Below are 17,500 nucleotides of genomic sequence, written 5' to 3' on the forward strand. Positions count from 1 at the left end.
TATGATGTTATACATATTATCACGCCCTCCTTCCGTCATATCGATATTGCCTAAATAAGTCAATGCAGAGTAACCTGAAGTGAAGTGTTCTGTCGAAGAGCACATTGCACCATCCGTCCAGGAGTTGAAACTACGATCTCTTGTGCCTCAATTCAAGATCCTAGCCATTACGCCATACACACTAGTTCATATGTGCGTACGCGTATATACATATATATATATAAGTTCAGCAAAAATTTAGATTCAGATGAATATGTTACTTAAGTGAAAGGCACTACTTTATAATATTGGCAAATGAAATATCGATGTGCACTGTTCGTTTGATTGCAAAACTCTATAAGTGGCTGAAGATTGCTCGACTTTTAAAACTGATGTAATACTTACAGTGTTTAATAAAATGAAGTAGCGTGAAACAATAGTACTACTCTACCTTGGATATACTTGTTGCTTATTTTGATTATATATATATATATATATATATAGATAGATAGATAGATAGAGATAGATATATATATAATAGATAGATAGACTAGCATAGATATAAGATAGATGATGATAGATATATATAGATAGATAGATAGATAGATAGATAGATAGATAGATAGATAGATAGATAGACCGATCATAGTAGATAGATAGATAGATAAATAGATAGATATAGATATATACAAACATATATATACGTGTATATATCATATATATGTATAAAAACTACATAACCTGCAAAGATATTAGTAGACACAGACAATGATCTACAGCTCTCCTTTGAGGTATTAAATTTCGTATTATTTTAATTATGTACGACGGTCATTCTGGACTACGCTACGCAGATATAACCATGATAAAATATACGGTCACATTGGATGTAAATCAGTCTAGCATTATATTGTCTCATGGAATAAATTCTATAGTTATCCTTTGGCTGAAAACAATCCTGGCCATAATAAGATGACCATTGATTGGAACTATTGGTAATTTTATTTTATTTGGTCTTCCTTCAATTCTGTCTCGAGAAGATGGATATTTATCGCTGCAGACTATAAAACACAGACCTGATTTTAACTTCATGAAATACATACATACATATATATATATATATATATATGTATATATATATACATATATATATATATATATATATATGTATATATTATACATATATATATATATATATGTATATATATATGTATATATATCTATATATATTATACTATATATATTATATATTATGTGTATATATATATATATCTATATATATATATATATATATATCTATATATATGTTATATATATATATACGTATATATATATATATGTAAGCATATATTGTATATATATAACTATCTATATATACATACTATAAATAATAGGATATATATATATATGTGTATATATATATATTATATATATATATGTATATAATCTAACATATATATATATGTAAGCATCTATATGTATAATATCACTATATATATATATACATATATATAATATATATATATACACATAATACATACATATATATATACATATATATATACATATTATATGTAGGTAGGTAGATATATATACATATATATATATACACAGATATATATATATATGTATATGTATATATATATATATGTGTGTATATATATGTGTATATATATAATATGAATTGAGAGGATATATAAACAGGTAGACAAATTTATATATATATACACCTACTTACACATATAGTTATATTTATATGTATATACACACATAGAACCACACGCACATATACATGTGTTTGTATGAATGTATACGCAACAATATGAACTTGTGTTTATGAACGTTACAAACAAGATTTAATTTGATAAAAGATCAATACGCCAGTTCCATATTTAGGGCAAAACTGATTCTGTTCCACTATCAAAAGAAATATATGAAACAGAAATATACTTTTGATCAAAGCGCTTCACTCAACTACGAAATGCATCCTCCGGTACGAAGTACTAGATATAACATGTTCTTATATCTAGTTATACTTTGATTCTATTTTGTATTTTATCGTTTTTGCTATTTTTCCCTTTCATTTTCATACCAAGATTATGAACAATGAATAAGAATGTAGTTGTAGAGATAGTATAAGTCAGACTGTGAAGAGAGAGAAAACACGTTCATGTATGTCTATACTGGTTTCTAATGGAATAATGTCTCTGAAAGAGACACCATATATTGAGGCGCTGTCTCTCTCTTTCTCTCTCTCTCTCTTTCTATCTCTCTTTCTCTCTCTCTCTGCATTTCTGTCTCAATCTCTCTCTCATTCTCTCTATCACTCACAGGCAGATCCACATTCATACACACCTATAGATACACACCACACAGCTGCGTATATATATACATAGATAATATATATATATATATATATATGTGTGTGTGTGTCTGTGTGGTGTGTGTATGTGTGTGCAAGTGTGTATATATATATATATGTATGTATGTATGTATGTATATATATAATATATATATATATATATATATTTATATATATATATACCTGTGTTGTAAGTGTACGTATACCTAAATACACATATATCTATAAATATATGTATATATAGGTTTAAGTATATATTGTCAAAGAATGACCATCCCAAAGTATAACAATATATATATAATTATATTATATATATGCGTGTGTGTTTATGTGTATGTGTGGGCATGTGTCTGTATGTGTGTATGTGCGTGTATAGCTTACATGTTCCTAGTCTATATGTTTCGCTCTGCCAATTTATACCTTCGACTTGAATCCTACTGCGCCATTATTTGGTGCAGTATATTCTAATATAGTTTTCTTATGCAGTTTTCCATAAATATATATATACATACATACGTACATATATACATACATGCATACAAACGCACATGCTTACATACATCCATTCATATATACTGTATTGAAAGATCGGTAAATATAAACCTCCTGATGAGCACTTATTAGTAAGATCCTGGCATTCGTAATATCTCAGTAACCAAGGACGGGCGATTACATAGAAAAAGAAGCAAAGAAAAATACATATATAATGAAGCACTTCGCCAATCCTAGGTATGATCCAGTAGGCATATTATAAGCTTCTCAGAGTGAATAACTGTTTATTTGAGGAGGAGAAAACTCAAAGCGATGCTACGATCCTTTCTGGAAACAAACGCCGTTTGTTCCATAACATAATTTGTGCAATATTTTTAAACGACAAATATATTTCTGCCAACGAGCGAGCAATATATTCGGTGTTCTTATTAGCTAATGCTGGGATGAGACCCATCTGCATCTGATATATTTATTTATCTATCTATCTATTTACATAAACACAGACAATACACACCACACACATATATATGTATGTGTGTATATATATATATATATATATAATATATATATATATATATGTTTGTACTCCACCTGCCTTCGTCTTTTGTTTATTTTCGTAAAACTTCTCGTTATATATATATATATATATTTATATATATATATATATACACAGTAATATGGATGCTTGTATATATGCATTATGTTCGTCTGCGTTATGTACGTACGTATGTATGTACTTGTACGCCTGTGTTAATTCCCCACCATCGCTTGACAACCGATCTTGGTGTACTTTCTTTCACTTTATCCAGGAGTTCGACGAAAGAGGACGATAGAATAAGTACTAGGCTTCCAAAGAATAAGTCCTGGGGGCGATTTGTTACACTAAAGGCGGTACTCCAGCATGGCCGCAGTCAAATGATGGAAGCAAGTAAAAGAATGAAAGAATATATATAGTATATAAATGCTTTCGTTTTTCAACAAATTTTCCATTTTACAAATATCGTAATCTTCCTCGGCGTAAGGTGTTATCGAATTTCTTTTAATGACGAAGTAGGCTTTATTAGATTTCTTCAAGATACACCCATAATTGCATGTATTTACATGCACATATACTTATTTATAGACTCACACAGGCTTACACACATGTTGGTTTAGAACTTTCAAATTACGAAGCATTAAATGTTACATACTCCATCGCAGACAATCTAATGGAAATTACTCTTATGATATATCTACTCAGCACACAATCACTCTTATATAATCTTAAGCAGTTATTTAGAGTATTATTTTTCCGATACGTTATCAATAACATTGCATTTTATCATTATATTATATATTATATTTATATTTATATTATATTATATCATAATATATTATATATATATATATATATATATATCCCTACATAATATGATGATAATTGACTTCAAAGAACTAATGCACATATATATATATATATATATATATATATATATATATATATATATATATATATATAATATATATATATTATATATAAACATCATATCATTGGCAGTGTCTTAGAAGTTTCGGTCAACTAATCCATCGTTGGTCACATTGCAAAAGTATAAATTAACGCATCTGATTCATACATATATATATATATGTGTGTTGTGTGTGTGAGTGTGTGTGTGTGTGTGTGTGTGTGTGTGTATGTATATATATATATTATATCTATATATATATATATATATAATATCCTATTAATTATATAATATATTTGCAGTAAGTCAATTCTACACTTATACTGTTTACGTTGAAGTCGAACCAATTAAGAAGTGGCAAGGTTTCTCCAATAGAAATAGAATAAAAATACCATAAGCTAATACATTTATGTACATATTTGCCAATATGCTATTGTGCAAATAAAACTTTTTAAAGCCGATAAATATTTTGCCAAAGTCAATTCTTTTACAAAAATAGTGTTTTTACTGTTATAAATTGACCTTAAGTAATTGCCAATTGGAAAACTTTATATCTGTGAAGAAAAAGTAAATGGTATATTATATTTTAACAAGAGATTCTGGCAGGACAGATATATTTTGTAATCATTTCGTAAACTGACGCCATTTAAAGCGAAAATAAACATTGTATTCTGATACAATTTTTTTTTTACGGTAAATAATTTTATATTCAAATAATTATCTGGTTCCATAATCTTTTATAGAAATATAATCGTTGCACAGCAGCAAATACAGACACCCAGCTGACAGGACAACTGTTAACATTTTCTGGCCAAATCTCCGTTATATTCTTGGCCATAGCCTATAACAGTTAATGCAAGAAAAAGAAAGAAAAATGGAGTTGAAATATTTTGCAATAGGCAACATAGTTGATGTAGTTATAGTTGTAGTTGATGTTATTGATATTACTATTTAGGTACAGGATTAGCAGATGGAACTATACCATGCTGTATATATTCTAATGTATTGTCCAAAATACATACATACACGTACACACACATACATATATATACATGCAAATATATATATGTATATATATAAGAGTGTATAAAGATTTACGCACAAAGGGAAGACCCATGTCAGGACATTTTAAATGCTAAAATGTGTATTCAAACGCAAACTACGAGAAATTAATTGTAAAGGCACGCCGACAGTGGCACTTAAAGGAATGGAATTATTATTAGTTAATCCCATACTCGAGGTTCCTTACGTATTAGGCTACATTGCTGCATTGCTTTAACGAATCCACTGATGAACTACGGATGACATATTCATTTATTCGTTCATTAATAGGGAAACTGGAGTATGAGATTAACAAATAATACTTCCTTTCATTTCAGTGCCTTTTTTTCGTAGTTTGAATAAACAGATAGATAGATAGATAGATGAATACAAAGAGGGATAGATGGATACATAGACAGATAAATAGATGGATAGATATATGGATAGACAGATAGATAGATAGATAGATAGATAGATAGATAGTAGACAGACAGACAGATATATAGATATATAGATATACTGATAGATAGATAGATAGATAGATACATACATACATACATACATACATACATACATACATACATACATACATACATACATACATACATACATACATACATACATACATACATAGGTGGTGGTAAACTGAACCAAAGTTTGGAAAAACGAATGGGTGCAAAGAAACTTAAATCGTAATGGCTACTATGTCGTATATACTTTCAGTATTTAGAAACCCATTGTGACAATGTCCCTCTGTAGAGAATCAAGTTGATATCAGTAAGTTTCAAACGCGCTAAAGTTTCTATAAAATAATTTGTATTCAGATTCTCTAAGATATATAATGTCCTTCGCAATTACTGGTATCACTGTGTAATTGATTAGCTCCAATTTTAGTATTTGACTGCCAAAAACGAAATTCTGGGCAGTATTCATGAGAAAATTCGTGTGGAAATATGTAATAAATATACAAATTCTATAGAGTTAACTTACTTTAAGAGAATAAGAAGTATAAGTCTGTATCAAAGGAAACCAGGGAATGGCACTTACTGACTTGTTCTTTAATAAATACAATCCAGGATGAATAAACATAACAAAAATAAAGTTATAGATATGAAGAGAAAATTATATAAGTGGATATGATGATATAAGAATATGTTCTAAGAAGGTTCTAACGCAAATGACTTGACAGCTTTACCACATGTATATCTCTATACGTATCTATAAATCTGATTATGCATATACATATTATATAATATATATATATTCATATATGTATACATATATATTATATATATATATAGATATAAATATATATTCATATTTATATTTACATATATACACACTCATATATACATACATATATATGTACACACACATACACACACACATTATATATTCTATATATATATATATATATATATATATATAATATATATATACATATATATGTATGTATATATATAATATATAATATATATATATACAAATATATATATCTATATATATATATATATATATATACTGCACATAATTTTTGTATATATATACATATATATGTATGTATATATATATATATATATTATATAACAATATATAATATATATATATATATATATATATACTGCACATAATTTTCTGTATACTCATAATACATACACACACACACAAGCACACAAAGCACACATAGACACCTACATATTCATACACACACACACTCTTATATATACGTACATATATATATATATATATATATATATATACATATGTATAAACATACACACAGAGATATAGACACACACACACACACATACACACATATATATATATATATATGTACATGTACATACATATATGTACATAAAATGTGTATGTGTGCGCGCGTGTTCGTCTGTCTGAGTAAATCATCTTTAATACCTTTAAAAGACGAATAACTTTCCAATATCTTCGTGACTATGAACGTTAGCAACTTGACAGGGCATATTTTGTTTAGCAACCAACCTATTATTACATACATTTGAATGATGTGCAAAAACCAAGCTAAACTTGCAGATAGAAATTATGTATTGGACAGTTCTTCCCATACATAATCCCGTTTATGCTTCCCAACGTACGATCTTCATTTCTCCTCATAATTAACATTTACAACTGTCTGAAAGACATGGTATCCAAATATATAAATGTATTCCGCATTATTCTTGCAATCTAATGCACTAATAGTTATTTATTTTCAATCTTGTCTCACTTCCATATATTAAATTTTACGTTTGGTGTCTTTACCTCTTGCAATTTCTGTGAATATATATCATCAAATATCTGGTGATATATGTGTTATAGTAACAGAAATATTGTCTCTAAACACATTAGTAATGAACATAACGTTTGACTTGCTAACTTCTTAGGTTTCATAAAACGTTGGCATTTCGGAACATGCTTTCTTATTAAATATGAGAAGTTGTCAACTGTAAACGATATAACGAAATTTTCTGTTTCAAGACTAGTAGAAAATCGTAGGATGAAGTGCCAAATGTGTTTGTATATATATATATATATATATTTCTCCCCAACACGGATCAAACCTAAAATTATTTAACTATGGCACTCATATGTCTAGTTCTTAACCAAAGAAATAAGCCCAGATATCAGTGAATCTGTGTAAATATCAAAAATAAATAAAAGAAATCTCAATAAAGAAGTGCTATCTGTATATCTTACTTAACCTTGGTTTAACTAAAAGAAATCAAAGTCACTACGGTATAAGACCTGAGAAAGCATCTTATATGGACGTCAATCCGAGTTGCTTTCCCAAGATGAAAACTGCAGTACTCTGGCTTAAATTTAGTATTTCCAAGTTCAGAAAGATATACATGTTGCTGTTATGAACTAATAATGTTTCCCTCGTTAATAATGATTTTTCAGTAAAAATTTAAGCTAATGTCACTTGGTTTGTAACTTCAACGAACTGTTACATTTTAAAACAAGACCATTGATTCAATGTTGCCTTACCAAACATGCACTTTATATTTATCTCAAGACATCACTGAAAAAAATATATGTTCTGATCATTTCAATGTAGTTCTAATAAATATGATATTGTAAAGACTTGCAAACGACACAATATTCCTGAAGGGTAAATATAGGAATTATTAAGCATACGAAGGTAGGGATTCAAGTATTAATCTAAAGAAACATATCTTGATATAAATGAAAGATACATAATTATAGATATTGAAAGTTTCGGTTGGTTATATAATTCGATTTAAAATTATTATTATTGATTGATATCAGTGAAGATAAAAAGAATTGTAGGATAGCAGACAGACTTTATTACGGTAAAGTGTTTTGAATTCAAATTTTCTCGAGGTCATCTCTATTCGTCTCCCTGGGTAATCAATAAGCGAAGTAATACTAATGGTTTTAGCTCAGTTGAGTCGACGAAGCCCTTCTTTGGCTAAATTACTCTTTCGCCTAGTGAAGGAAAATCAATATGTATATTGATTCGAAGACTACGATTCGTATATTGCTTTATAAGTATATAAAATATATATTCGTTTATAACACACATACACACCACCATCACCAATACCAACACCAAAACCACCACCACCATCACCATTACCAGCGACAACAACACTACCATATTTGTACATAAAAATGTATACATATACATTTATGCATGCACATGTATATACACACACACACACACACACTCATATATATATATTTATATTTTATCTAGTTTCAGCTCTCGAGCTGTGGCCATGCTGGGGCACCGCCATTCAGGTGTTGCTTCATGATTTTACTTCACGAATGCTTTTTAGCAATTGCCATTTCGTGCATGAGAGAGTTCGATGCAGCTGTTCTCATCTGCACCTCCAGCCGTGAAGTTGGTTCATCTGGGACACCTGACAGGAAGAGATCCAGTTTTATTTTAAAGACATCTGCATCCAACCCATGCAGGTGTCTCAGGACCTTCGGGAGGATATTGAAGAGCTGTGGACCTCTGAAGCCCATGCTATCACAGTATCTTGTCCTACATCTTGATGGCAAATTTGGAGTCCTTGGCACTATGCAGTGGCGCCCAGTTCTAGTATATATACATACATACACACGCGTATACATATCCATAGCCCGAGACAAAAGACACGAAAATGCCACGCAGTGGGACTGAACCCGCAACATCGTGTTTGGGAAGCAGGTTTCTTACTGCTCAGCCTGTAATATATTATATATAAGCATGATAAGCATCTAGATTGTTTTCTTATATATATGTGTGTGTGTATATATACATATGTATATATATATATATATATATATATATATATATACATATGTATATATATATATATATATATAATATATATATATATATATATATTATATATATATATAATATATATACATATGTTTGCGTGTGTATATATGTATATAACATGTTATATATATCGGGTTATATACATACATACACTCACAAACACACACACATATATATGTGAATGCTTACAAATAAATGCATGTATGTATATACATTTATTTATACATGCATGCATGTATACATACGTACACAACCACACACACAAGTCACTTTTACACACACTGAAGTACAAGTTCTGAAGATATTCGCTACCATAGGTATTTGTTCTGAATAACGTTAAAGAAAGACATTACCTTATAATACACTTGTTAATGTTGAACACTAAAGCAATGCAGATTTTAACTTTACTTAAATAGGTTCATAGAATTCAAACAGTAAAACACGTTGATTGTATCTATTGAAAAGTATTCAGTCGTTCCCAAGCAATCATTATCACCTGTTCAGCTATGATATCCTCGATGTATGGTAGACCATTGCTTAGATATATGTAAATCATAAGTGAAGAAAGTGAGTATTCTAATAACTGTGAAAGAAAAGTGTTGTGAATAACTGACTAATAAGAATTACTTCGATGAATGAAAGGATTAATTAATCAATTAATAAAGGACGGACGGTTTGGCTGTATGAAAGAGTGGTGACAATAATCGCAAAATTAAGTCAACAAATCTAACACAGAGTCTCAATGTAATTGAAATCCAATGACACAAAGGGCTTTCAAATTAAATACAATTATATATATTAGGAACGCATATTTCAAAGATATCCTTATCGTTAATGAAAGTAACATGAAATATTTGTTTCATAATAGTATATATAATCAATGAAGGAAATCAATGTACTTGAAAAGTCTCTGGAAACAGCTATAAGTTAACATATATCATATGTTAAAGCAAATAATATCACAACCTTTAATGAATGCAATTCATTAAAAATCATTGACAATTACGTCAGATGTATTAATTGAAACGTATAAACTGAAATGGAAATAAAGGATTGGTAACCGTATGAAATCGTATGTAACCGAAGTGTTTATAATGCTCACGAAAAGAAGTTAAGTATATGATATTTATTTTTTTTATTTTGGGGATTTTGAAGCTTTGATAATCTTTGTTACTTATTACGTTTCTTCGATAACAATTGGGAAGTTCGTATATAACAAGGAGAAGATTTCTGCTCTGCCACAATAAAAGAATTCATTTGGGGAATAGACAACAGGAAAACAATATCATTTATGCTGTTGTTGTTCTTGACTATTAACTGGCTCTGGGAGTAGTACCTCTGGTTCGGAAGTTCTAAGGGTTTAATGGCTGTGAAACTAAATATTAGACACTGTCGTACCCAGGTTTACTCCGAACTGAAACCGAACTAGTAGCACCGTAAGGAGACCCGCTATGGATTCATTGACGTGTCAAAGAATTGCCTCCTGAAGAAGGTCACTCAAAATCACCCACAACAAATACAGAGCAGATAAGGTATTCAGCTTTTTAGCAACATATCTATGAGAAGCTAACTTCATACATCATGCATTCTGATAACTGCAGGGCACGTAGTATTTGTTGAACCAGACCAAAACAAGTTCGAAGAAAGATATATGGGTTCGGATCTGCACAAACCTTATCCACTATAGTAACTGAGTGAACTGGAGCAACGTGAAATGACGTGTTTTGCTCAAGAGCACAACGCGTGGCTCGGTCCAGGAATCGAAACCACAATCTTACGATCATGGTGCTGACGCCCTAACCACTAAGCCACGCGCCTCCACATATAGACATATACATATAGACATACAGATCCATAAGCTCACATGCATGCCAACAATACATACATACGTAAAGGAAAATATCAGTACATTTATAGACATTGTTATATGTTATTAACTTGGAGTAACGCTTAGAAGGTGATCGTGATAAGGTCGTGGGGTTGGATATTTGCTCCATATTATATATGAAGGCTGGAAGAACCAGTTAAGCACCAGAAACAATTGTATTGGGGTCGATATTATCAAAGTAGATAGCCTAGTATCTCGGTTAAGAATCAATATATATACTAGTTATAACACTGATCTAATAAAGAAACGTTCATAGAATACGACATGTTTACGTGCAGATTAACCTACATTTACAACAAAAGACTAAAAGCTAATTTCTCATATTTATATATTTACATGACTACATGTAAACACATGAGCAAAAAGAGACAGATATTTCAAAAATTTAATCCATTCAATAAACGTATTTCTTGAGATTAAAAGAACTACTTCAAGCCTATATATACATACACACATGCATATATATGTTATTTATGTATGAATGTATGCATGTATGTATGCATGTATGTATGCATGTATGTATGCATGTATATATATATATATATATATATATATATATATATATGTCTACACACACATTTGAATATATACTTATATACAGGTATACAAACATACATACATACATTTATAAACATATATATATACCCATGTGTGTGTGTGTGCATATATATATATATAATATATATATATATATATATATATATATATACTATATATACATGCATACATACATGCATACATATATATGTATGTATGTATGAATGTATGTACATTTGTGTGTAAGTATGCATGTATATATATACACATACACACACATTTGAACATATATATATATATATACATATATATATGTAACATATATATATATATAATATATATATATGTATATATATATATATATATATATATATATAACTTATACACAAGCATACAAACATGTGTATGTGCGTGTGTTTGTGAACGTTGGTATGTATCTATCTTTCTTCCTCTCTCTCCCTCTTTCCTTCTCCTTCCCTGTAACTATCTGTCTGTCTATCTATCTATTTATTTATCTATCTATCTACCTATCTTTGTAGAAAGATAGTAATAGACCTGGAGATAAGAAATAGATGAACGAAAATATGTAAACATGGAGAAGATAACATAAGTAGTTTGATTTTGAAAATACAGAAAATGTTGTGATGGAGCGGGGGAAGAAGCGTAAGGGCGCGTGTGTAATGGAACGAGAACAATGCCTACGAAGAGAACAATAGAAATATATGTGTATTAGGGAGAACACGATAGATCGATGAATGTATAGATCGAGATGTATAATTAAATTGATGTATAGCAAGATAAAGAGGAACAGATTTATGATAGAACAATCAGTGCAATCATCGATAGAGAAACAGGTTTATATATAGAAATATATATATATATACATACACTATATACACATATATATATATATGTATATATATACATATATATATATTATATATATATATATATATCTTTATCTATATATATGTATGTATATATATACATATATATATATGTATATATCTATATATATATATATATATTCATATATATATATAATATATATATATATATATATGTATTATATATATATATACATATATATATGTACACTCACTCACATGTATATATATATATATATATATATATATATATGTATATGTATGTATATCATACTCACATGCAAAGTTTAAATTTATAATCGTTTAGCAGTTCAGTTGTGATGCGGAACTAAACGTATTGTTATTTAGATTTTAGATGTTTTACAAATGCACACAAAAACACACGCCCACAGACACACATGCGCACAAGCAGAGAAATATAGTTAATTTGCTTTAGGAACGTATGCACGTCTGATCGTGTATATGACTGTATATATTTTAGGGTCTGCAAACATATGATAGTATACACGTTTCATGAAAATAAATGGAATCACTAAATAAGTTGCATTTCAGCAAGAATAAAACTCTGCCGATTCCACTGGCCGAAATTCTTGTGTAGCAGAAATATTTATGTTACTTTCTCCATTTTTGTTCTCAATTTTTTTCTCTCTTCTCGTCAATTCTTTCGGGAGAAGATTATGTACTAGAAATGTAAGATCGCTTTTCCTTCCATTGTTGTTCAATTTCCTAAGCGGAAACCTAATATCAGCCGTTTGTTTGTTTGTTTTTACTTCGTCTTGTTTGTTCCTTCTCGAGCCACGCCTGACACATATGGCCGGTTTCCCGGTTTTCTTGGCGTATAGGTTCTCAACCTAGATGGGACGCCGGTCCGTCGCAGGTGAGATGCAAGATGCAGGAGGAAAGAGTGAGAGAAAATTGTGGCGAAGGAATCAGCAAAAGTTCGACATTACCTTCTGCTGGAGCCGCGTGGAGCTTAGGTGTTTCGCTAATAAACACACACATCTCCCGGTCTGAGATTCGAACCCGCGATCCCTCGACCCCATGTCCGCTGCTCTAACCACTAGGCCATGTACCTATCTTACTTCGTCTTAGAGCCATCTATTTTTGCACTATATATGTTATAGGTGTGTGTGTGTTTGTGTGTCTGAGTGAGTATGTATATATGCATACATGCATTGGGCATGTTGTCAGAATGAGTGAAAAACGAATTCCATAATTCCTCATGTGTAGCCAAATCCGTGATTTGATCCAGCATAGGAAGGATGTAAAAATGCAATGATAATCTTAAAGGTAACCTCAATTTTACAAAAGTTTCTCCAGACACGTTCGCAATAGCTAACATGTTATAAAACCATTAACGAAGACCTATATATTGGACTCGCTGCTTGATCTCTAACATTCATGCCAGTCGCTTTCTATAACTTTTTTTTTCAATCTATGGACTCGTTTGTAAATCGTTGGCAGGATAAAATCTCAAAAGAAACATAAATATCAAAACTAAAATTAAAGAAAAACAAAACAGGCAAAAATAAAATGCTTTTAGACTATCGCTCGTAGAAAACGACGGGAGAATCTATTGTTGTATCTATTATAATTTATATATTTGTGCTCAAAGTTCAGCTTGTAGCATTTCGCTACTAAGGTTTTATATCCTTAGTGTATAATTAGTATATTCATCAAATGGGAATACAGCATCAATACTGATGAACTCTAGCTGCTAACTTCAGAATACAATTCCACAGTGAAATACTCAGAGATGTATAGCAACATTCGCTTCTAATGAATTTTCTAAGAATATCTTAAATTCCAAGTAATGGAATGGTTTGCGTTTAGCTGTTAACAACCCGCTAAATATTTGTCCTATGCCGTTTTGCGATCTACGTCAATTTTTTTCCTCAAAGTGTCAGTGTGTCTGCGATTTTCATATGTGAACACAAGCCTATATATATATATATATATATGTGTGTGTGTATGTGTGTGTATGTATATATGACTGGGTTCTCCTGCTTGTGTGGCATGGTGCAGCACTTCTTCATCCAGGCACTTGATGTAGGCCTCGTTCTGGCCGTCCAGTTGAGTTCGATGAAGAGCGATTAAACCAACTTTTGCACGAAAATACTCGTCAAACGACAAGGGAACTGGCGACGAAAAATGGTGCCCGTACATCAATATGAAATAGCGTAAGGAATGGCTTAGGCCCGGTAAATAAGCGACACGGTACGTGAAACAAGCTCATCTCATCCGCGTAAAACGATGTTGTGCGTGTGGTGAAACTGAGAAAGGATTATCGATTACAAATTGCTTGAACGGAACCAAACGGTCAACGTGTAACTGTATGTTCAATAGATGGAACGACTCAACACGGCTATTCAAGTGGAAAGACCTAATCAGCAGCATCGAGTTCTTCCGCTCTACGACAGCACCCGCTCTCATATCGCCAATATGACCAACGAAGCCATTTAAACGCATGGCTGGGAAGTGCTGCCACCCACGCCGTGCTCTCCTGCTTTGGCACACACAGATTTCCGCCACTTTCGATCTCATTGAAATGATATGCGCAGAGTTTCGTTCAGTACTGATGCAGAATTAAGAGCTTGGTTGCATCAATTTTTCGAGTCGAAATCGGGTGATTTCTACCAACGAGGTATTGAAAATCTTGTTGTTAAACCTTTAAACCTTTAAACCTTTAAAAAAATTTAGATTTAAAAAAAAAACGGCAGGAACTTAGTTGCCATCCCAAGGGTTTATTTCAGTTTCCATTAACCAAATCCACTCGCATAGATTTGGTCAACTCGGGGCTGTAGTAGCGAACACTTCCCCAAGGTTCTACGTAATGGGATTGAACCTCGAACCATGTGGTTAGGAAACAATCTTCTTTACACACAAGAATGCCTGCATGATAACAGTTTGTAAACTGCGATTCCTCAAATTCACATATGTCACCGCAGAAATTATAAATTTTTATAACAATATGCTTCTATATGAGGCGACAAAATCTAAATTATAAGGAAGGAAATTATCATTGAGTGTACCATAGCAACAAAATAATTATCCGGGTTTAATATTAAAAATCAAAAAATAACTTCCTTTAAATGTGTGAAGTGATTTAGTGACAGTTTCGTTTTATTACGCTTTATAATATGTTGGCTTGTGTATCCATTCATAATCTATGATATATTATGAAAAATGTATAACAACCAGCTATTGCACATTATAAAATATTAAATTAATCTTTGTAGGAAAACAAAACATTTTGCTAATAAATAATTAAGCACAACATTTATTTCAAATGAATACTGTGACATTTCAAATGGAAAACAAATCGATGAATATTTACTATTTAAAGAAATTTCATGTTAATAGAGAGTGGTCAGGGAGATGCTGGTGAATAAAGAAAAGAGAGAGAGAGAGAGAGAAACAGACAGACAGACAGAGACAGAGAGAGAAATGCAAATACTTGTAAGGTCGTATGCTTGTGCATTTGTATATATATGTATATATATGTATAAACGCCTGCACACAAGAGTAAATATGTGTATGTGATTATTTGAAAGGTGGCAGATGTGCAATCGCTTTCCATTAGACCTTAGCAGAGCTTTAGGGTTAGGAAGAGATCGTATCCCGTAGGCGACGTTAAAATTTTGTTCTTCTCTCTCCTGTATCACCTCTCTTCTACTACTTCTTCTTCTCCTTCCTTTATGCATATATATATGTGTGTGTGTATGTATGTATGTATGTATATGTGTGTACGCACTTGTATAATGTCTTTGCTGCTTCTAAATACACACATAAGTCAGATACACAAAATGTCGATGGAATGAATGACCGGTTTCACTTGATCCAGTTAACATCGTTCTTATATATATATATATATATATATATATATATATATATATATATATATATATAAAGGGAGAGTTTACGAAAAAAAAACAAAAGACGAAGACAGGTGGTGTACAAAACAACAGATGTATTAGTATAACGCTCAGGAATAGAAAAAGTCTTTTACGTTTCGAGCCAACGCTCTTCTACAGAAAGGGACACAGATAAAAACAAGGAGAGAAACAAGGAGAGAGAAAAATTGTGTAGGGGCTAACGATCTATCTATCTATCTATCTATCTATCTATCTATCTATCTATATATCTCTCTCTATATATATATATATCTATATATATATATATAAGGCGCATGGCTCAGTGGTTAGAGCACCGGGCACACTATCATAATGTAGTGCGTTCGATTCCCAGACCGGGATATGATTTGTGTTCTTGAGCAAGGCACTTTATTACATGTTGCTCCGGTTCATGTCGATCAGTTGTAGACATTTTTTGCGATGTCCCTGATGCCAAGCTGTATCAGCTTTTGCTTTTCCTTTAGACAAGACCGGTGCCGTAGAGAAGGGAGGCTGGTGGGCCTTTGACGACAGCTGGTCTTCCATAAACAACCTTGCCCGGACATGTGCCTCGGAGGATAACTTTCTAGGTGCAATCCTAGAATCATTTATCACTGAGGGGTCTCTTTCCCCTTATATATGTCTGTGTGTCTGTCACAGAGACATA

This window comes from Octopus sinensis, linkage group LG12 (genome assembly GCF_006345805.1).
Source record: "Octopus sinensis linkage group LG12, ASM634580v1, whole genome shotgun sequence".
Classification (NCBI taxonomy): domain Eukaryota; kingdom Metazoa; phylum Mollusca; class Cephalopoda; order Octopoda; family Octopodidae; genus Octopus; species Octopus sinensis.